A 24815-nucleotide genomic window follows, 5' to 3' on the forward strand; every position below is an offset into this window, starting at 1 on the left:
ACAACAATACAAAATAAAAATGTAAAAAAAAGGGAAAAGAAAAAAAATAAACAGTTTAATAAAGTGAAAAAAAATACAAGATGCTTCCAAAATTGGAGTTTTGATAAATAAAAATACACATACACACACCCACACTATACACACGCAATATGTGTATATGTATATTATCTAGATGTATACATGCATACATAGATTTTTTTTTAAGTACACATATGCTCCATGAAACATTTAGGATACTAGAAAAAAATGTTTATCTGAAATTCAAATTTTTCTGAGGTTCTATATTTCGTCTCACATCCATATTCTAGCTTGTGCTTGCCTTGGCTGGGATAATTTGTCCAGGCCCCAGGGCTCTCAGGTGGAAACAGAACACTGCTTTATGGCTACACGGAGTGGACATTCTTGAGGACATCAATCCTTTTATTCTCCTATATTCAGGGCGTCTGGCCCCTGATCCTATCACTACGTTGACCTCACTCCACATCGTTCTGAGCCATTGCAAGGCCCTGAGGAATGAAGTGGTCCAGGACACCTCACTGATTCCTCATTCATGCCAGTCTTCATTCATCACAGTCTGAGAGCCTGGGACCTTCAGCTCCCTTAAAGCCTGGCCCCTCACAAATTTGAAGGGACGTTCCAAGGACTGAGTACATGTTCCCCAATTCTCTCTATAGCGAAAATATCTGCCCGAGCATAACAGTAATTGTCACCTTTATCTTAACAAGCCACACACGCCTCTTTTGCTGAGGACACTCCTTGAGATCAGTGTAGATGGGCTTTTCCAATACCTCCCCTTCCCTGGTGTCTTTATTACTCCCATTTTCTCTGACTTTGTTAAGGGGGAGTCTTAATTATCATCATCGTGCTCAGAGTCATTGCCCTTGCCAGGAAGAATAAAAAAGAATCACTTGTCCACTGCCCCCTCAGATGTCAAGACTTTACACCGTGGGATATTCTCTCACGTTATTACCAGCAACCTTCACATGGGGAGACTCTGCATCTGGGGACTCACATAACTGACAGCCAGTAGATTACCCAGATCAAAGTTGGGAACATAAGAACAGTGGGATTCTCCTCATTTACTATGTGTTTTGTAGAACAAAAGATCAAGTGTTGGGCTTCCCTGGTGGCGCAGTGGTTGAGAGTCTGCCTGCCGATGCAGGCGACGTGGGTTCGTGTCCTGGTCCGGGAGGATCCCACATGCCGCGGAGCGGCTGGGCCCGTGAGCCATGGCCGCTGGGCCTGCGCGTCCGGAGCCTGTGCTCTGCAACGGGAGAGGCCACAACAGGGAGAGGTCCGCGTACCGCAAAAAAAAAAGAAAAAAAGAAAAAGATCAAGTGTAAACAGAAAATACACTATTTATTCTGTCATCCAGGTGTTTCGATGCCTAGATGATTTGCCCCCTCTTTTTTGGAAAATTAATGATTGGAAATATGTGGAAGAAATATCCAAATGACTGACTAATGCTTTCACTTCACACTATGAATTTACATGATATTGATTAAGTATAGCTCTGAAATTGTAGGAAATGCAAGGCAGAGCTCAGGGTTTCACATACCTGAGATTAAGATTCTGTGTCAAAGATGGGAAGACTGTTCGCCAAAGTGTTTCCCTTACTCTCAGGCACAGAGCTTGACTACATTTCCCAGCCTCCTTTGCAGTTAAGTAAGGACATGTGATGGGTCATGTGACAGATATACCAGGAGGAATATGGGCAGTAGGGGTACATTTCCAGGTCTGTCTCATAATACCCTCCCGCGCTGATTTTCTGCTCTTTTTCCCCATCCACAAGCTGCATGGAGAGGACTTCGGGAATCTTAAAGTTGGAGGAGCCATAAGGTAAAGGTGAGTGAGTCTCTACTGAAGGAAAGTCTCCCAGGAGGCTCTCTTAGCCTGGAAAATTCACATTGAACTACAATACAAGCAGGAAATGAACTTTTATTGAATAAAGATTTTACTTTTTTTTTTAAAGCAGCTAACATTCAAAAACTAATGGAAGTCATACATTCACTCATTTATTCATTCATTCAGGAAGTCAGTAAGTAGTTCCTCAAAGATATGCTGAGTTCCCACCATGCATCGGACTCTTCATGTCTTATCCATGGGTGAATGAAACAGACACACTCACTGCCATGATGGAGCTTGCAATTTACTGAAGATAAGGGACAGCAAGGAGAATTTAAGTGATCATGTACTTTTGATAAATGCTATGAAGGAAACAGGTGGGAGAGATTGTCCCTATTTCTAAATACCTGCCTGTAGATGGTGGCCATGATCGAATTTGTGGAGGAAGTGATGTATAAGCTGAGACACGGTGGATGAGAAGGAGCAAGCTGTACAGAGAGTCAACAAGGAGGGCGTCTGGAACACCTGCAGGCATTGAGGGGGCGGAGATTGGTGGTGAAGGAAGCCCCTGTTGCTGAATACTAGTGAGAAAGCTAGATACTGGGTGACTGGAAAAGTAGGCAAGGTATGGGCTATGCTGACCACATGGATCACATAAGGATTTTGGAATTTAAGCGCAACCATGTTTATGTATTCCTTGAAGGGATTTAAGATGGGGACTGGCGCAAAACGATTTACATTTTAAAACATAATTTAGGCTGCTGTACATAGAATTGATTATAACGGAGTGAATGTGGGAATGCAGAGCAAAACAGGTGGAGTATTTCAGTAGTAAAGGTAAAAGATAATGAAGGTTTAGACTAAGGGAGGTGACAGTAAAGGTGGATGAAGTGGACAGATTCAAGACATAATTTCAAAATAGAATCAGCAGATTGGACGTGGAGATGCCAAAGACAGGGGAGGTATGAATGAATCCCAGTTTTACAGCTTAATCATGTGGGTCCAAGTGGACATAAGAGAGGAAGAGCAGGTAGTAAGGGAAGATGAGGTTTGAGGATAAGATTATCTTAAGGGATCAGTTTTGGGCTTGTGAAGTGTAAGATGCTGGTGAGACATATCCAAGCAGTGATAGCCTTAGGGACTTGGGAATGATACTTTGAAAATCAGTGAGAGGTTTAGGTGGGATATGTAAATGTGGAGATTATGAGCATAAGCATGTGTTTGAAAACATGTAAAAGAATGAGATCACCAAAGAAAAGAGCACAAGAAAATAGAGGAGCTGAGAGGTGAGCCCTGGAAAAAGGTCAACACGAACCAAATCCTAATGATGTACAAGTATCTGCCTATTTTCAGTTCTTTCCCCTGTAACCCTATTGTTTCAAGTCTGGGTCTAGTGTTCTTGATCTGTACTCTACGATTCAATGTGATTTCTTCTATTATGTCAGTTACTGTACTATATTGTGATATCATTTTGGCAGCCTAGTTTTTATGGAGAGAACTTCTTTAATCCATCTGTACACTCCCAGTGCTAACAGTCTCAACAGGTAATAAATAGTTGGAAGGATGGATGGATAATATTTTATAATCACACCCACACTTACAATCCTCCAATATTATGCCTTTTTCCTAAATTGATAAATACTTCAGAAGACTGAAACTACCGGTACTGTTGATGGAATCCAGCTGTGGAGACCAGATAAATAGAAGCTAATTTATATTCTCTGTATTCACTATGAAAACTCAGTAAAAGACATTTCTGAGACTGGTATGTCTAAAATGTACCCAAATGCAATGTCTGCATCTATTGAGATGATTTTGTGTTTTTATCCTTCATTCCATTAATGTAGTGTATCACATCGATTAATTTTCATGGGTTGAACCATCCTTACATCCAAGGAATAAATCCCAGTTGAACACAGTATATGATCCTTAAAATACTCTGTTGAATTTGGTTTGCTAATTTTTTTTTTTGAGAAATCTGTTCATCCATGTCCATCAGGGATATTGGCCTGTAGTTCATTATTCTTGTGGAGTCTTTGTCTGGCTTTGGTATCAGGGTGCTACTGGCCTTATGGATATTTAAATGTCCTCTCTTCTATTTTTTAGAAGAGTTTATGAAGGATTTGCATTAATTCTTCAATAAATGCTTGGTATAAATCCTGTGAAGCCATCTCGTTCTGGGTTTTTCTTTGTCAAGAGGTGTTTATTATGGATTCAATCTCCTTATTTGTTATTGGCCCATTCAGGCTTTCTATTTCTTCTTGATTCAGAATTGGTAGGTTGTGTGTTTCCAGGAATTTATCTACTCTATCTAGGTTGTTCAACTTGTTGATATATAATTCTTGATGATTGTACCTTATGATTTTTTTAAAATCCTGTGGCATTGGTTGTCAAGTGTCCTCTTTCATTCCAGATTTTATTTATTTGGGTTTTCTGCCTCTCTTTTTTCCCTTGGTGAGTCTATTTAAGGGATCTCAAAGAAACATCTGTACTCCCAAGTTCATTGCAGCATTATTCACAATAGCCAAAACACGGAAACAACGTAAATGTCCATCAAAGCGTGAAAGGACAAAACAACGTACACATACAACAGGATATTATTCAGCCTTTAGAAAGAAGGAAATCTTGCCATTTGTGAGAACATGGATGAACTTGGAGCATGTTATGCTGAGTGAAATAAGCCACACATTGAAGGACAAACATTACATGATACCACTTATATGAGGAATTTACAATAGTCAAACTCACAGAAACAGAGGGTAGAACGGTAGTTTTGGGGGACTGGTGGGGGAAGGGGAAATGGAGAGATGTTTGTCAAAGGGTATAAGTTTCATTTCTGTGCAGTGAATAAGTCCTAGAAATCTACTCTATAGCACAGTGCCTGTAGTTAATAATACCGTATTGTATACTTAGAAATTTGCTGAGAGCGTGGATCTCATGTTAAGTGACGTATAATACACACACACACACACACACACACACACGATAATAGTAGATGAAGAGGGTGGAAGGAAACTTTTGGAGGTGATGGACATGTTTATGGCATAGACTGCAGTGACGGTTTTGTGGATGTATAATTACCTCCAAACTCACCAAGTCATATGCACTAAATATGTGTAGTTTTCTGTATGGCAACCATACTTCAATAAAGTGATTGTAAAAAATTGATAAAAATGTCTTTATACATCCTGGGAAAAAGTATACTAAGAAGTTCTTTGGAATCCTAGAGCATTCCAAATTGCTCAATTCTGTTCTCCGGTTTTAGAACATTCAAAATGCAAGTAACATTCAGGGGAATATACGTCCTGGGCACTAACTGTGCTGTTAAGGGCAAAGTGACTAGATCTGCTTTAAGGTTGAATTATTGGAATTAGAGAATTCATTACAATCTCTACATGAGCTCTACCGGGAGAAAAAAAACACACTGCCTTTGCAGTTAGCTTTGTGCAAATCATTCACTGGAGATGTAAAGGAACATTACCTATTTTAAGATTTTTGTTGTAAACACCACCCTTGAGTAAAATAAATGGTTTCTTTTGTTCTTTTTGTTTCAACTGTGTCTCTGCCTGTCTGTCTTTCTCTCTTTGGAGACTAGTGACAAACCCCAGTTTATTTCCTTTGTGGTTAATCTACAGGTACTTCCTATACCAAGCAGTGAGAAACCACAGGCTTATTTATTTAACCGACACCTGAATGCACCTACTCGATGTCAGATCCTGGGCTTGAAGTGAGAGGTACCTGGAAGTCGTTGTCTCACAGTCCAGACAGATAACACACTACAAAGTCGGGGAGTAAGAATGACATTTTAGAGGGAGGATGAAGTTGAGGAAGGAAGAAGGAAGTTCCAGTGTTTTGCTTGAGTGTTTGAGCGAATAGAACAGTTATGGACAGACACTGGGAACTTCAGAACGGAGTATACTTCGGCTGTTCGGGGCATATTTAACTTCAGTCCAAGAATTTGAGATTGATATGTCTACTAGGAAGTTGTGTACTTGGGTCTGAATTTTGGGGTGACACTAAAGATGGAGATAACTTTTTCTACTGTGTATGTCCAATTAGCAGCTCTGAAGTTACACCCCTTTCGCTCCCCATTATTCAGACACAGAAAAGGTGAGAAAAGTGGGAGCAGACAGGAATTTAACATGTGCTGAGCACCTAACTTTATACCATATTTCATTGTAACCTTCCCACGAGTTTCTGGCAGGCATCTTATGGCCTTTATTCAACAGGAGGAGAGACTGAAGTTCAGAAAATGAAGGGGCCTGCCGTTGCCGGGATGCACCCTTCTGTCTGGTATACCCCAAAGCTTGTGTCTTCAACTACGCTAAGCAGGGACCACGATGTCTTTCCAAGAAGCTGTGGCTGATGCCTACCATGCATGTAGCTTTCATCTTTGGTTGCACTGCAAATTTCTTAGAGGTATTTGACATTAGAGCGCCTTGTCTTGAACAAAATTGGGGCTCCGATGCTTGCTAAATGGACAGATGAGTAGATAAATCGGCGGTGAAAGATTAAGTTTGACATAAAATCGCCACGTCTGTTACGGAAACTTATAAAATGTGACTTTGACCACATCACAGTCTCCCATCAATTGAAAACCTCCTGGACCCATATCAATATAAGAGCAGGCACAAAATATTTAAAACGGCCCTTTAGACTCTTCTCAATCTGGCCCAATATGTCTTTCCAGACTTCCTTTCCACAATTCCCACTTATTCACTATGACCCAGTTATTCACTTTTCCCACCGTTGCCCTTACCGAGCGGTTTTTGTTCATCGTTTTGCCTGGAATATTCTCCCCTGATCATTTAAGATCTAATCCCCATTTTACCTTCCACGTCCATCCCGTGACTTTTCAGTCCTCAAGACTTTCCAAACTGAAGCAGCCTTCATGAAAATCACATCACTCCACAGCGAAGTATCTGAAAGGAAAATACAGATAACAGTCATTTTTCCTTATTTTTATTCAAGTTAACCAGAGTGTAGTATGGGTAGGGGATAGATGGAGATACAGAGGCAGACATCTAGTAGGAATGTAAAACATTATACATTAGATATTAATATTCTCAGGTCGTAGTGGGAGGGCAGGGCCCCTGGAGGGAAGAGGACAGACAGTGGTTTCCTCTCTGGGAGAGGATCTGAAAACTGCATTTGAATATTAAAAACTATGTCATGCTTAGGGGAACTACAAGGACTTTCTCTAGTACAAAGTGTAGTCGTGTGTGTGTGTGTGTATATGCGTGTGTGTGTGTTTGAGTATATTGTGAGTCCTGAATCCTGGGATGAACAATCAAAATGAATAAGGGTGAATAGATATTAGTGTTCAGTCTTAATGCATGTGGGTAATATACTAAGGTGTTTAGATTCTGAAGAAACAAATCAATCAAAGAATTTTGACTATATGGGACATATCTTTGACCTCACTGGAAAGTACTATTTCATTACAAGAAGATTGAGTACTTTTATGTTATATTGATTTGGGTTTGAATCCCTTCCTCTCAGTTAATAGCTGTGTGACTTTGTATATTTTATTTAATCCATCTGTCCCTGAGTTTCTTTCTTTATAAAATAAAATAAAAATGGCTATCTGCTAGTGTTGCTTTGAGGATTCATAATATTATGTATATCAACTTTGGGGAATGTAGTAGGCTCTTGATTCATTTTGATTTTTTGTTTATCACAATATTTTAGCCCCTTGTGATGACTGAGTTTATGTGTCAACTTGACTGTCCAGACATTTGGTCATACGTTATTCTGGGTGTGCCTTTGAGGGTATTTCTGGATGAGGTTAACACTGAAATCAGTAGACTGAGTAAGCAGACTGTACTTCCTAATGTGGGTGAGCCTCATCTCATCAGTTGAAGACCTGAATAGAACAAAAAGGCTGAGCAAGAGGGAACTCTTTCTGCCTGACTGTCTTTGAGCTGAGCCATCAATCTTCTCCTCCTTTGCACTTGGATTCAGACTTGAATTTACACCATTGGCTTTCCTGCTTCTCTGACCTTCAGTCTTGCCCTGGAACTATACCGCATGCTCTGCTGGGTCTCCACTGGCTGACTGCAGGTCATGGGGTTTCTCAACCTCCATAATCACATGGGTTAATTTCTTATAATAAAGCTCAGAGGGGCTTCCCTGGTGGCGCAGTGGTTGAGAGTCCGCCTGCCGATGCAGGGGACACGGGTTCGTGCCCCGGTCCGGGAGGATCCCACATGCCGCGGAGCGGCTGGGCCCGTGAGCCATGGCCGCTGAGCCTGCGCATCCAGAGCCTGTGCTCCACAACGGGAGGGGCCACAACAGTGAGAGGCCCGCGTACCGCAAAATAAATAAATAAAGCTCAGATAGATAGATAGCTAGAAGTAACACTTTGAGGAGGGATTTCGTTTAGATGTCATGAAACAAAATAATGAGAAGTCTTTAGAAACTACAGGATTTCTGTGGCACTCATGCAAAATAGAGCAGATACAACAGCTCCCTCACTGATCTGTTACCTGAGCTAGAGCACTAAATGCCGGCAGTGAATGTACAGCCCTGCAAGTCAGTTAGAAATTAATTTAAATCGCAAATGGTAAAACCCCAAAGCAACTATACTCCAATAAAAATTAATTAAAAAAATGATAAAACCCAAAAAATATAAAAGATAGTTATAGATTATCTCTGTGTGTATCTATGTATCTACATATGTATCTATACATGTATGTATGTATCTATGTATGAATGTATGCATGTATGTATGTTTCTATCTATCTACCTATCTATCTATCTCCCATTGATTCTGTTTCTCTGGAGAACACTGACTAATATATCCACTAAGTACACGAGAAATAGCCCTAAATCTTAGCTTGCATTCCTTTTGAATGGAGTGTATCCAAACACATGCATTCAGGTAGTTTATTTTGGAAAGTAATTTCATAGAATAAAAGTGAATGTCCTGGGAAGCATGAAAGATTCCAAGAAAAATCAAGGTAAGTGTGAATAATTGAGCTGGCTATAGTTTAAGGCAACTAATGCTAAATTTTACTGGGACTCTACAAAAAACCATTTCAAATATTCCTCGGAATGATCCATGTGAGGCTGGGTGGAGGAGGTGCTGGCCCATTGACTCCCATGCCCCCCGTTTGTCACTGACTCTCCAGGAGTAATAACACCCTCAGATTTCCTCAAGCCTCACACTCTTGCAGCAGAGAGGCCTCAGGTCAGAGCATGATAGGCATGGAAAATCAGATGCCAAGATCGTCAGACTTCACCTGGTATAGCCCATCATAGTCTCTTGGCCCTTTTTTCCTGACCCAGTCATTGTGGTATCGGCCAGATGAAGTCTGACGATTTCTACCACATCCCATTAAAGCTATGGAAGTTCTGGTCAATGCAGTACAATTTAATGGAATAAGCATCACCTCTTGAGTCAAGTCTTAAACTTGGATCACAATTTGGGGAAAAAGCGTGGAAAATGGGAAGATTTATTTTCCTTTTAATGAGGATAGAGAACGATCTGATTTAATATTATTTCTTGGCCGTGGGCTTTGTTATCATTTCCACTTTCTGCTGGGGGGTCTTGTACTTTTCATCTTCAGTGAAGAAAGTGGACATTCTCTCACGACGTGTGATTCTCTATGTGTGAGAGGCTGTGAGGTATGGGAGAGGGTACACTATCCCAGGGGAATGGGTGTCAGGAATGAAGACACACAAGATTTAGGTTCGTTCAGCTACTTGCTAGCTTCGTGACCTTGGTCTACCCTTGTCCTCTCTGAGCCTGTTTTGTAAAAGGGAAGATTTTTATAGACTCTGCCAGACCGGAGCAAAAAAAATAAGCCTCGTAACATGGTAGTGAAAGTGAAGAGAAACTGCACATCACACCCCTGCTCCCCTTCATGCTCGACATGAAATTCTATAATCTTATTCAGATCCTAATCCACTGTACAAATGAGTCTGGCAAAATGCCTCCAAGTTCCTTAATGCAGTCCCTTTCAAGAGGAAAAACATTTTCACACATTAAAACAGGAAACGCAAATGAGTCATTCTCTCCCTGGTGACCAGACTGTTTATTCAGTAAACATTTTCTCCCCAGAAGCCCTTTTTAGAGTCCCTGCTGTGAGTTATCATTCCATATCTTATTACATGAAGTCTGAGCAGCTATGACTCTGGACTAATGGGGTTGTAGCCAATCTATTTTCAGGATGGGTTCGTTAGATGCTAATTGCACAAACAGTGTCCAAGTTAATTCCCACCTCTTCTGTTTGTATATTCCTTGGCCCTAGACAGTAATAGCAAAAATCCATCTATCTCCATGGTAACGGAGGAAGCCATAAAGAACCAATAGAGCTTGACCATGCTAGGGAGACAGAATATGTAGGTAGATTGTAACTGCATTTTAAACAGGGTGTTGGCTTTCAGAATAGGAGTTTTGCGCTCAGACTAAGAGAAGAGCTACAAGGACACTGGACATTCACCCCAGGGCTTGGTAGCCACTTAAAGGAACCCCAGGTAGTGATAATAGCCCCGGCAAGAAAAGCAAGTGCTTGGTAGTAAGTTACACCAGAAACCAGTTGTTGAAGGACTTGCCTGGTGGCCCAGTGGTTAAGACTCCCTGCTTCTACTGCAGGAGGTGTGGGTGGGATCCTTGGTTTGGGGAACTAAAATCTCCCATGCTACATGGTGTGGCAAAAAAACCAAAAACCAAAAAAACAAAAAACTAGTTGCTGAAATGCAGGAGGTTTCAGAAAAGGTAATAAGAAGTAGTTTGGGTAGCATCCACTCACTTAGTCAGGATATCTTTATATATTGCCTGTTATTTACCAATTGCAATTCTCTACACCCTGGGGATAAAATAACAAGTAAGCAGACACATGTGGTTCCAGACCCCATGAGGCTTGCATTCTTTCAAAGGATAAAGGCAATGAACAAGCTATAGCAAGAAAATACATAAAATAATTATAAAGGTCAAGAAATGCTGCAAGCATAGGAAAAAGGTAGGATACCAAAATAGAAAAAGAGCAGAGAAAGTTATTTTATTTTGAGTGATCAGAGACGACCTCTTTGAGAGAGACAAAGGTGAGAATGAAAAGGGCAGAGAGAGGCAGGGTGCAGAGGAGAGAAGTGGCTGGGGAGGGCTGACTCAGGGTTTTCCTTACCAGGAATGTACTGAAATTTGGTAGAAAGTAATTGGAAATTTTGCCAAGTTCTAGAACTATTTCCCAACTTTAGGGCTGAGGCCAAAGGTTGAAGCAGATAATAAAAGAGAGGAAAACCCTTTATTCAGGATTCCATCACCCTGGAATCTCTGGTCAGGAATAAATGAACACATCACAAAGATTATCATATGGCGAGCCGCCTGGAGCACAGTGACAGAACCTGGCCTGGGTGGAGGACCAGTTTCCCAAGTAAGATATTTCTTGGTTTGCAGGACCAATGATCAGAAGTCAGGACATGCTGTGGAGGCAACAGAGATCAGCCCAACTGCAGTTATTCTCCCTATCTTCTTTTAAAGACAACAGCACTTGTAAAGGCCTATGGACTGGGAAATCTTTGGATCGTCATCCTCCTTTTCAAAGGAAAAAATATGTATAGCTGATTCTGCTTTGTTATAAAGCAGAAACTTAACACACCGTTGTAAAGCAATTATATTCCAATAAAGATGTTAAAAAAGGGGCTTCCCTGGTGGCGCAGTGGTTGAGAGTCCACCTGCCGATGCAGGGGACACGGGTTCGTGCCCCGGTCTGGGAAGATCCCACATGCCGCAGAGCGGCTGGACCCGTGAGCCGTGGCCGCTGAGCCTGTGCGTCCGGAGCCTGTGCTCGGCAACCGGAAAGGCCACAACAGTGAGAGGCCCGCGTACCGCAAAAACAAACAAAAAAAAAAGATGTTAAAAAAAAAGAAGATGTGGTATATAAATATATACAATGGGGTATTACTCAACCATAAAAAAGAATGAAATAATGCCACTTGCAGCAACATGGATGGACCTAGAGATTATCATACTAAGTAAGTCAGACAGAGAAAGACAAATATATGCTATGGCTTATATGTGGAATCTAAAAAAATGTTACAAATGAGCTTATTTACAAAACAGAAATAGACTCACAGACATAGAAAACAAATCATGGTTACCAAGGTGAAAGGGGAGGGAGGACTAAATTAGGAGTTTGGGATTAAAATATGTACACTACTATACATAAAACAGAGAGTCAACAAGGACCTACTGTGTAGCACAGGGAACTCTACTCAATATCTTGTAATAACCTACAATATAATGGAGAAGAATCTTAAAAATAATAGATAGATACATATGTATAACTAAGTCACTTTGCTGTACACCTGAAACTAACACAACATTATAAACCAACTATATTTCTATAAAAAATGTTTTTAAATTAAAGAAAAATAGGCAAGAAAACTGAGGCATATGAGTAAAGTCCTTCTTCAAATTGATTTTTAAGTGTCCTTTCCACTAGTTGATGGGTTTTTGATAATAGTAACAGCGGAGGGAGAGAGAGAGAGAGAGAGAGAGAGCGCCTTGATATCAAAGATGGGAGAGTAAACTGAAAGGACGCTCTGACATAGCTGTCGACAGGCACACCTGAAGGATACCAGGCACAGGAAGACTGCATATCAGAAACAGAGACCATGGGGGAAAACAAGGCATGGAAAGATTTGTATAAAAGGCAGTGTCACAGCAGAAGTCTTACTGACTCATACAGTAGGAAGTGAATTTGATAAACCTGCCTTCAAAAGCAAATCAAAACAAAACATAAAATCCAGGCGCTTTCTTTGGAATCGACATATAAGGCCAAACTTTGAACTAATCGAGTGAAGATTACTAAGCTTATAATATATTGGCTTACAAAGAGTTGTAACTCTTCTAAGCATTTTGCCATTTCTATTTTAGATGTTAAATTCCCTTGACTTTTGTGGGTTGTGTTAAAAAAAAAAGTATATGTTCCTTTATCCTTTCTTCAAATTATTTTCTAATTAGAACTCTATCTGTTGGCGAATTCCAAGTATACCTACAATTCACTTCTTTGGGCTTCCAACCATTCATTAAAAAGCTCCAAGTTTAAGGAGAATATTGAGAAGATAGGAGAACTCCTAAAAGCCCTGAATAATAGGCAACATAATGTAATATTCTCTGTACAACAATGCAGGAAAGCTGTCTTCCTGTCCCTGACTTTCCGCTAATTAGGTCTGAGCTATTGGGGGATTTATATTCATTTTTTGGCTTCCATATTTTTAATTGTGTAACTGAATGAGCCGAATAGAGCTGGGGATTTTACTTTGCAGGGCGCTGGTGACTTGGGCGTAGCCAATTGAAAGGAAGAGACGGGGAAAGGGAATTGAATTGAGGGACAAAAGTTCCAAAAACTTCACTCTTGATTCAACCAGATAAAATCTACTTTTAATATATTTTTATATGGAGGCTATAGATACTTTGTGAATGGGAGCTCTATAGCTAAAAACATATTTAAAATCCATTAGCCTAAACAATCATTAACATCCTTTTTACACCAAAATATTCACAGACCCAAGAAAAGATACAGTAAAGATTATGAGTCTGGAGGTGAAAATTACTTTTTTTCTCCTTCATGTTAATTTCAGTTTAAATTTCATTTTGAGTAAATGGGAGATCTTTATCTTTACAGAAGCCTTTCTCTTCTATTCTGTCTTTTGTTTTAGTTTTGTGATAAAACTTCCTCTAGTTTATTATGTCAACAGCATGCTCCAGATTTGATGTAGACATATCATTGTTTCAGAAAAGTCTGTGAGCAATCGCAATCTACAATTTATGCCCTACCTTAGATGGTAATAACTGTGATTCATTTTAGAAATGGCTGTTATAATCTAACCATTAAAATTCCATAGCAAACTACTATTTGCAACCATTAAACTGAAACAGTACATGTTTTGAAGATTTTTTTTTTCATATAGTGAGAGTTTTTCTGTTAGCTCTTTGCTTTGTTGAAAGAACATTAAGCCTCTTGGTGACAGGTTACAACAAAGACTAGTTTCCCTAAGGTCATAGCTTAATCAAGCATTTGTTAATGAAAATTAATGACATGGGTATGACTTTCTTAATGCAAAAATCCTCATTGAAGACATAAAAGATGTACACAAACACATACTATTATTCAAAATAAATTGACCAAAGATGATCAGGCCGAGGAGCTTCAATCAAGTGGTGCAGGAAAGAGCCCTTATTTGCCAACAGAAATGGAAATTACAAGCTCATGGAGTGGGTACAGGACTCAACCTGTGGACCAGATTCCTCTCCCCCACAATAATAATTTCCCATTTAACCTTGGAAGGACATTTAATGTTTCTGGGTCCCAGGTCCCTCATCTCTAAACCAAATTGACTAGACTACATATTCTATGAGACACTTCAATATTTGGAGGCATGAGATGTAATGAGAGAGTTATGATACTAATTAGAAATAGTATTTACTTTAAATGTCAACACTGGATGAAATCATATCATGTCCATATAGTGTCAAAAATCCCTTTAATACCTGTCCTTAACTTTTAGCATGGAGACTAAACTTTTTACTTGACACGTGTAGCATTCCATACAGCTAAAAGGACTTAAGAAAGGGAATCTTTGTGTTAGGATACAGGTCTTTTTAAGAACCATGGGTGAAAGGGATAAGTCCCTTATATTCTGTAATCTTCAGTTTTATCTGAATACTGGGAAAAAAATATGCCCCATTTGGTGAGGAATAAAGTAGATAATAGAAAATAACTTTCATGGTATAGGTGCTCAATAAAGCGTAGTTGTTTATGGTATAACTATGAAGTAAATAGTTTAAGAACCTTGAGCACTACGTACGTGTATAATAACCATTGCAGTCTTTGAAGTTATTTAATTATTTAGTAATAATATTTAACAGGACTCATTGTCTGAAGTTGATAAAAAAGCAAAGCTCAAAACATCTTCGATACAATGAAAAGTTTGTTACCTCGTGTAGTAATGGAGGGCAAGAATACAGCTGGAGACAGTTTGCTCAAGGCACTCACTGCCACCTGTCATAATTTATCCACATCTCATCTCTGGGTCAGTCCACTCATTGGCTTTACCTTCTTCTACTGCCTTTGCCACTTGATAGGGACCTGACCACTTCCAACTCCGAGGCTCAAGTCTTTAAGGGTCATAGCTAGGAAAGAACGAAGCTTCTCATGCCTAGGTACAAATGGAACAATTCTGGAGAAGAACTCAAATCAGCCATGCTTGGATCTTACACCCATCCCTCAAAACAATCCCTTTGGCCAGGGAGTAAAAAGCGCTGATTCACCAAGCTGGAGCCACTTTCCCCTTTGACATTCTTCAACCTAGTGTGTAGCCAGGGAAGACATGAACTCCTTATATCTTAGGGGTTGAGGATGCTGGTTTGCATTTACCCTCAAAATTGAAGTTTGCATAGATAAAGCCATTGAGTGAATGGACATGAGCCCACAAGTATGATATTTCTGTGGTGTCCACCAAGCCCGTTCAACAATAAGCAACCTACGTCGAGATAGTTCCAAACCCACTCTTTGCACGTGTTTCTCGTGGCATCATCCCCACCCCTAAGACCCACTGTAATTCATTTTCAACCAAGCCAGTTTGGGGTTTCCTTTATCCCTTTGCACATAGCACTGATGGATTGAGGATAGAAGCTGAGCATTTCAATAGGGACCATGGCTCCCTGGGCTCTGTGATTCTAGTCCTAATTTTGTTCTCCCTTACCATAGGGCCTTGGGGTCATTTCATCTTCCTGAATCTTAGTTTCCATACAAATAGAATGATAAGTCTCCAATATAGGGGTTTTCCAACTCTATTTTCTTTAAATTTACCTATTTATCTGTTGTCTGAATCAAAGAAACAGATTAGAGCTTTCCGTTAACATGTATTTTTCTGACAGTATCCTTTTTCTAATTGAGACATCTATTTTCTCTCTTATTTTTAAAAAGTGAGCTCAATATCTGAGCTACTATGAAGCCACTGTCAGTTACTATTATTTCCTGGGAAAGGTTTTCAATTTTATGTCTAAACTCCTATGTCTTGTATGGGATAAATCTGCCTGCTCCATCTTCAGATTTTATTAATCCACTCTTTGTAGCCTTGTTTCTTTGCCTCTCTTTGTTCTACCAGCTCTTAAAATGGTCTTTAAAATGTTCAGTGTTTCAGTAATTGTCCTGGTTTTCACAATTCTCAGTGAATTCAGAATTCACAAACCCATGGACATAGGATTGTTAGATGCCTTGCTTTTCTACTTGAAATGGGTGCCTAGACATGTAAGCCCAGAAGGTATAGTTCATATCTTTCTTTTAATAGGATACTTGTTTTCATTAGAGAGAGTTTATAAAAGTAATAGAGCATCTAAGGTCTGCTCTAGCAGGAGTTGGACAATGTTTCTTTTGATAGATACCCTAATTCTACATTTGTGCCCTGAGAAAAATATTCGTGAAATGAGAGAAAGAGAGACAGGTTGTATTACAAAGATGGTGATTTTCTGTGTACTTTTTCTTTACTTCTACCAAATTTTAAAATTCCTGGTAGCAAAGACTGTGCCTAATTTGTTCATAACTGTTTCTCCAGAGCCCAGCAAAGGCAGGCATATAGATTACACTCAACAAATAAATATTGGAAAGACAAAAAGTGGTGCCACTGTTTTGTAGATCCTGAGATACAAATACGGTGCTTTCCAGTAGTCCAATATTTAACTACCGTTTCCTAGGCATTTTCTATATAGCTCATCACTGTGAAGAGGAGAAGAGATAACCCTTGATTTTCAGTTACTTAAAAATCCACTCGAGAGATTACAGGTTTTAATCACAATTATTTGGAATTTATTTTGCTATGCGACGAGTCCCTTTTCTGTGTCCCATGCTGGCTTCACAGTGCAGGTGTGAGTTCTAACCTTCCTCCACTCCCGAAGTGGCTAGTGAGGTAATAACTGTCCTGGGATGCCACGGGCAGTGCCCCCCATGGGGTGACTGGACGCAGTTGCATGGACACACCACTTTCCCTTATACCATCCTCTTCCTCAACGCTGTCATCATCACAGCGGTGATAATAATAGCTAACATGTCTAAAATGTTTACTTTGTTTCAGGTTCTGATAAATGGCTTCATCCCACACAGCCCTCTGAGGTATTTACTCTTATGTTCCAGATGGAAACAACAACAAAAACTGAGATGCATAAAGAGAGACTAAGTATCTTGCTTCGGGTCACAGGCTAGAAGGAGAAGAGCTGAATTGGGAACCAATGGATCTTGACCTTGAAATGGTCTGCTGTCGTGCTCTGGGACGGTTACAGTGATATCTCCCATTGAGTACGTGTTCACTGCATGCTGGGCTTGCTCTTCCTGTTACCTTATTTAATCCTCGTAAGACTCCCTGTGAGACAAGCATTTTTATTACCATTTACAAATGAGTAAGCAGAGGGACATGGAAGGAGAGATAACAGTGATTTCCCCGCCCCCACAGCTGATTATAGGAGGAAGGGGGTTGATGACTCTGGACAGGGTGAGTCTTACACGCTCTGCTGTGCAGCTTCCTAATCAAAACAAACCACACTCGTCAGCTTGTACCGACTCTACTCTGCCCAGTTGACCTGAGTTGTTCCATTTAATTCCCTTAGTAACCCTATGTTACAAGTATTCGCTATTCCTGTCTTACAAACGAGAAAAGTGAAGGCATAGAGATGTTAAGAAGCTCACATAAAGTTGCAGAATTAATAAGTGGTGGAGCTTGGATTTGAACTCAAGCAATATGTCTCCAGTAACCAAGCTCGTAACAGCTGTGCTAAACCGTCTCTTAGACCTGGGGGCTGGAAGAACAGATAGCAATACTCAGGAAGACAGGATGGATCCACTAATGATAAACAACCCTGTGAGGTGGTTACATGCTGAGTTGTGGGGCTTGGTCAGAGTCACCATCTAAAACACCTAGAGGGGTGGGATAGGGAGGGTGGGAGGGAGATGCAAGAGGGAGGAGATATGGGGATATATGTATACGTATAGCTGATTCACTTTGTGATACAGCAGAAACTAACACACCATTGTAAAGCAATTATACTCCAATAAAGATGTTAAAAAAAAAAACAAGAAGAGCCACCGCAATGAGGAGCCCGCGCACCACAAGGAAGAGTAGCCCCCCGCTCGCCACAACTAGAGAAAGCCCGTGCACAGCAATGAAGAACCAACACAGCCAAAATAAATAAATAAATAAATAAAATTTTAAAAATAGTCAAGTGGAAATAAGAGCTATGAATAACAATAAAGCAAGAGATGTGGTGGCAAAAATAAATAAATAAATAAAATAAGTAAAACAGCTTGTGCACTCAGGCTGTACCCTTGGAGCGCTTCTTCTTAAAGGGTCTTACCCCGGACAGCTGGACGAGGGCTTACACTCCAATAGCCAGACTGCTGGTTCCAGCACCTTCCTGTGCCGGCTCCTGCCCCACGAATTCCTACTTAGACTTTGGTCCTTCCCTGAAGAAAGGTCTCCCCAGCAGCGCCTGTATGTGTTTTGTCTCCTGCAGTGACCTGTCAACAAACAGCCTGTTGATTTACAATGTTTCTCTTCCCTCCCTCCCTTCCTTCCTTCCACTCTCTCATTCTCTTTCTGTCTCTTAATCCTTCTTGGTAGATAAAGAGGGTCTGGTTCTTAGAGGCAAATATTAAATAGATAATGATGCTCACCCCCACTTGGTTTTCTTTCCTTCCTCCTGACTGTCTCAATAATTGCAAATGACTTCTTGTGAGCATCAAGAAATACGCACACACACTCACACATAGGCACACACACAGACACTTTTTATTTGCAGAAAGTATTTATGTTGCATTAAGTCATTTCTCTCTTCCCCAAAGCCATCCTGTGACATCAAAAAGAAATATTGTTATTTTCATTTCATTCGTGGAATCTGAGATTCAGGGTCGTTAACGGTAATTCTCTGAGTGATGCTGTGATAGCAGGTGGCTCATCTGAGATCAGTAGCAGAATTTCCTGTGTCAGGTCCAGTGTCCTTCATGCTGTACCAAGTCACCTTGTGAGTAATTCCAGACAACACAGGAACAAGAGAAATGCTCCCTTTCATGCTGCCAGTATCCATACAGCACCTACTCTATAATTTATTGTGTCTATAATTATTTATATCGAGGATATCAGAACATTTTAAATGAAGGTCTAGAAAATTGCTTTATTTCTTGTTGTGGAAACTGCTTCTGTATTTAAAACTTACCAAATTTAAATGGTAACAATTATTTCCCTTTTTTGTATTTCAATCAAAAGGATTTAAAATAATAGGTAAAATGTAATCAAATCAAGCTATTTTTATCCTCCTTATAAAGTTGGGAAATATTTTAATAAGGCGTGAAGGGTAAATTTAACCATAACAGAGTGAAGAATTAATTTGCTGGTAACCATGTCGATTTTACCAACATGCATATTTGAATAAGGATAGGAAATGCCTTTCAGAGAGAGACATGTATACTGTATAAATCTCTAGTTGAATTATAATTAACACTATGAAATATGGCAGGCTGAAAAATTTGGAATAGTAAAATATGGTGGCAGAACTTACTTCCTTGATATCAAAGAAAGAGTGTGAAGGAGCCAATGAGAGCAAAAGGAAATCTTATTTTATGGATACTTTTCAAAGTGTATCTGTATTAACTGCATTTTATATCAGATGAGTCAAATCTCATTTTTAGATCATCTGCTGAATTGCTGTTTTGAATGTCTCCTAAAATGGAAACATTCAAGGTACAGCAAAAAAAACACTAACGTAAAAATCCAAGAATAAAATGTAGTGCTTCAAATAAACCCCAAGCCTTAACTGCTTATGTGAATTACTGATTCCTCGGTACTTCTCTCAAATGATCATTATTCACATCAGGCAGGGTTGAGGTGGGTGGAGGTACCAACTCTTAACCGAACTAGACTTCTGATCCTGAGAAACATCTACATCATCAGAAAATATGCATTGTTTATAAATAATTCATGATATGTCATGGGAAACATTGCTATGAGCATGTTCTTTTTCTATGTATGTTTTGTTTTGTTTTCCCCACGATCATGTAGACTGAACTAAATATTTTCAAGGCTAAATTTAAATGTATGCCACCTGAATGTCCTGACTTGGGATGATGATGGAGTTTTTTCAAAGAGAATTGGGTACTTTATTGACATCTACTGGTACAGCTGGAGTTTATGTGGATGGGTACAATACAGGTATGAGTGGGATGAATTCCATCAGACTGCCCCCTTTTTTTGGGGAGGGGAGAGACATAACTTTTATTGATTCCAGACTACCCTTTTTTTTTTTTTTTTTTTTTGTGGTACGCGGGCCTCTCACTGTTGTGGCCTCTCCCGTTGTGGAGCACAGGCTCCGGACGCTCAGGCTCAGCGGCCATGGCTCACGGGCACAGCCGCTCCGCGGCATGTGGGATCTTCCCGGACCGGGGCACGAACCTGTGTCCGCTGTGGACTCTCAACCACTGCGCCACCAGGGAAGCCCCAGACTCTACCCTTTTAACACCTCTTTCTTATGGCCATGACCAGAAAGACTCTTTGTCTTTCTTTTCAGTTGGATAGTTGTTCGCTGGTTGGACGAGATGTTTCATTTCTCAGGTAATGTAATGACACTAAGCATAAACATTTTAATAGAAAAACGAATAAACTTTCCCCATTGGCCATGAGATGACCTCTCTTCATGTATCATAGGCTAGTTCATTTTCTCGGGCACGTCAGACAGTAAATCCTTGAGTAGAATTACGCACCTCAATGAGTGTGTGGACTGTTTGGCCATTACAGAGAAGATGTATGAGGTATGTTGGGGGGTGACCTTTTTTCTTAAAGTCACAATTTAAATAAAAGGATTCTTATTGGATACACTATCATCAATTACATATGCATTTCAAAATATTTTAGGTGGACTTTTAAATAAATAAAGGCTGTTTATTGCTTTTGAATTTACAATTTTTAAAGGATATACAACAAAATTAAAGTTTTACAGGTGCTTTAACATTTTTCTAAATGTCCCAGATTTTAGCCTTATTATCAATGTCTGCGGCTTTTCAAGCTTGAAGTAGGTATCTTTGAAAGTGTATATTGTTGTTTGCACTTCCCAAAATATACCATTTTCTGAATTAGTTTTTTTCTCTCTCTTTCTCTTTGTCCCCCCACTCCTTTTCCTTGTCTCTTTTCCTCTTTCTGTCTCTGTCTCTCTCTGACTGTCTCTGTCTCTGTCTCTCTTTCTGATAGTATAAAAGCATAAGTGAAGATAAGTTTTAGGACTTTCTTGCATTTCTTCTTTTTTATCCTGATACGAATCTTTAAAGCCTTTCTTCTCCTGCATTGTAAAATAAATGATAACCCAGACTTTACTTCCACATGTCTAGGGATAAGGAATTCGCTCCTAACTAGAGCACCCAATTTAGTATTTGGACAGATCTGAAAATCTTTTCTTAGATATATCTTATTATTTTGACCCATTTCAAATCATATAATATAGAGAAAATATAGGTTCAGATTTTCTCCATAGTTTACAGAACTAATAAATGGTAAAAAGCAATAGCACATAATAAGCTGATGAATTTTTAATCTTTCCAATTGAAAACCAAGGAGTCTAACGCTTCTTCTTTTACATGTAAGCTTTTTTCTTTCCTTAATGGTTAAATAAATACCAGAGTCCATTACCCCACTCAATTACTCAATCTGTTATTTCTTTTGTCCTGCTTACAAAGTAACAGCAAAGCAATGATTATTTCAAATTTGGCTTCTCTTTGCATACTTTCTTGACAGCTTTAAAAATCTGTCTTTTGAAGTGTGGTGCTCGCTGGGAAGGGATGCATAATTTAGGTTGCATAATTTGATAATAAAAACTCCATTTGTCGATGTACAGTCATTGTTATTGGCGTCCATTCTCCAGCAAGGGCTGCAAGTTTTGGTGCTGACTGATGTATGTGTGCTTTTCTTTTATGTAAATCCAGAAAAGAAAAATGCCTTTTAAAATTTCTAAAATACTCAGCATACTCTTTCAGGTTTCTACATTCTCAGTGCTAGGGGTCTTTCCTCTGAAACAGTAGCAGAATCAATTGGACGATTCTATCTCGCTTATAATGAACCATGCAAACTCTCCCCTTTGCATGGAGCAGAAGGCGAACATATCTTCTTGGGATGTAGGCTGCTGCCTCTGCAAGCCCGATTCAGCTGCCCTCAGCGTGGTAATGTACTCACTAGATTCAGCCCCACCCAGCTCCTGAGTTAATCCCAGTGAAGTGTGATGGAGTACACGGATACTCAGAGGCACCAGCACAGTAGGTGGCTCCAGGATTCCCCATAAAATACAGTTAAAGGCGGCACTTTTGTGCAACCTATAGAGTTGGGGTTACTGGTGTAGGGAGACTTGTACTGAAACTGTGTTTGAATAAGCAGGTATCTTTACCAATATTTCCAATTAGGGATAAATAAAAGTGCTGCATCTTTTAATAATTTTGTATAATTTTTATGTAAAACTGAGGACACACTGATTTTGATTAAGAACACCAAATGCTGCAATACCAGGGGATGGAGAGGGTGATATAAAGAACCATGAACCAGAATTTCTTGGTGTTGCAACTGGTCTCTAGAACAGATTGTGATGCAACACCAGGTATCTAGGTAACCTATTCATCACCTTTCTTCTATTACCATAAAGCTGTCTGTGTCTGTCATGTCATGGAAGCATGTCAGTTTGATGTCTTTAAGACAAAACTTATAATTTCTTCTTCCATCCAAGATGATACAATAGGAAATCAATTTACTTGACTGCCTGTGTGTGTGTGTGTGTGTGTGTGTGTGTGTGTGTATATATATATATATACACACATATACACGTGCTGAAAAATGGAACTTATTGGTTGGCCAAAAAGTTCATTTGGGTTTTTTGGTAAGATGTTATGGATAAACCCGAACGATCTTTTTGGCCAACCCAATATATAAAGCTGTGATTTTCAAAGCAATGAACATCAGATAATGAAGGACAGTTATATCCTAAGTAAGCTCTGTGATTTCTCCAGCTTACTGGCTGGAGAGTTTCCAGACCACAGAAAAGGTAGGGGGAACCCACAAAGAGCTTGGCAGCCTTCATGTTTGAGGAGACAGGGCTGAGTATCAGAGAGGAGAGGACTAAACAGAGAAAGAGAAAGAGAGTTCTAGACACCTACAGAAGATCTCCTTCAAGCCTTCAATTGAACACTGATAACAAGTGTGTGAGTTAATAATCAGAGGGCGGTGAAAGAACCCCCTGAAGGATTGGAGGGAACAAATCTTAGGCTCAGACAATCCTAGATATAGTTACAGTTCCCACCAGTTGGATTGGAAAAACTCTTAACTCATGGAATATCAAGTAGAGGACTTTGAAGAGTTTTGTCTTAGGACAACATTAGGGTACAAAATTAGCCTTAGATTCAATGACGTTCTTGTCCAACTTACTGAAGCTTAAAAGCAAGTACCAAAAATATCTGTAGTAAATTAGCTGAGATCCAGAAAAAAGTTCAAGAATATTTATTTCAAGATGTACAAAAATAGCCAACACACAAGGTACAATTCACAACGTCTGGTATCCAATAAAAAATTATCATTTATGCAAAGATTCAGGAGAATATGAGGCTTAGTGAGTGGAAGTATCAATCTATTGAAACCAACCCAGAAAGACACAGATGATAGAATTGGTAGACAAAGACACTGAAACAGTTATTATAACTGTAGTTGACATGTTCCCAAGGTAGACGGAATACTGAGAACGTCAAGTAGAGATATGGAAAATATATCAAATGCCTAAATCAGACCTACTAAAGATGAAAAATACAATATCTAGGTTGAAAACTACCCTGGATGGGATGAATAGAATATGGCATATTGCTTAGTAAAAATAAGGTTGGATCTCACAATAACCATGCTGAGTAAAAGAAGCCAGACAACAATAGATACATACTTGTATGATTCCATTTATAGAAATACCTAGAAAATGCAAACTGATCTATAGTAACAGAAAGCAGACCATCCACAGCTTGTAATGATGCGGGTGGCAATGAGGGCAGATACAGGGACTATAAAGGGCCACAAGGAAGCCTTGGGTGTGATGTGTATGTTCGTTGTCTTTTTGTGGTGATAGATTTGTGAGTATATACATATGTCAAAACATCATATCGTATATTTTAAACATTTACAACTTAGTGTATATCAATACACCTGTTAAGAATATAAATAGGGCTTCCCTGGTGGCAAAGTGGTTGCGAGTCCGCCTGCCGATGCAGAGGACACGGGTTCGTGCCCCGGTCCGGGAGGATCCCACATGCCGCGGAGCAGCTGGGCCCATGAGCCATGGCCGCTGAGCCTGCGCGTCTGGAGCCTGTACTCCGCAACGGGAGAGGCCACAACAGTGAGAGGCCCGCGTACCGCAAACAAACAAACAAACAAAGAATATAAATAAATTATGTATGAAACAGAAATACTAACCATTTATAAAATGTATATAAGTAAATAGTACGGAAAGGTTGCATATGAGAACATGGGGTGTAGCTAAACTGAAAATATGAGGCCAATGTATGACACTAAATGCCTATATTAGCCAAGAGGAAAGGCTTAAGTATTACTGAGTAACAATTCAAATTTTAAAATTTAAGAAAGAAATAATTCAAACACAAAATAGGAGAAAATAATAAAGCTAAGAACAAAAATTAATGACATATAAGCTTAAGTTGTAAAAGAGAAAAGAACAAAATCCAAAATTGTATTTTTTAAAAGATTAAAGAAATAGATCTCTGATCAAGGAAAAATATTTGAGCACAAATAAACATAATGGGAAATATAAAATCTGGCATGAGGGCTTCCCTGGTGGCGCAGTGGTTGAGAGTCCGCCTGCCGATGCAGGGGACGCGGGTTCATGCCCCGGTCCAGGAAGATCCCACATGCCACGGAGCGGCTAGGCCCGTGAGCCATGGCCGCTGGGCCTG

Source organism: Delphinapterus leucas, chromosome 17 (assembly GCF_059928025.1).
Source record: "Delphinapterus leucas isolate spDelLeu-1000000601 "Yukka" chromosome 17, BTC_Dleu_Yukka2, whole genome shotgun sequence".
Taxonomy (NCBI): Eukaryota; Metazoa; Chordata; class Mammalia; order Artiodactyla; family Monodontidae; genus Delphinapterus; species Delphinapterus leucas.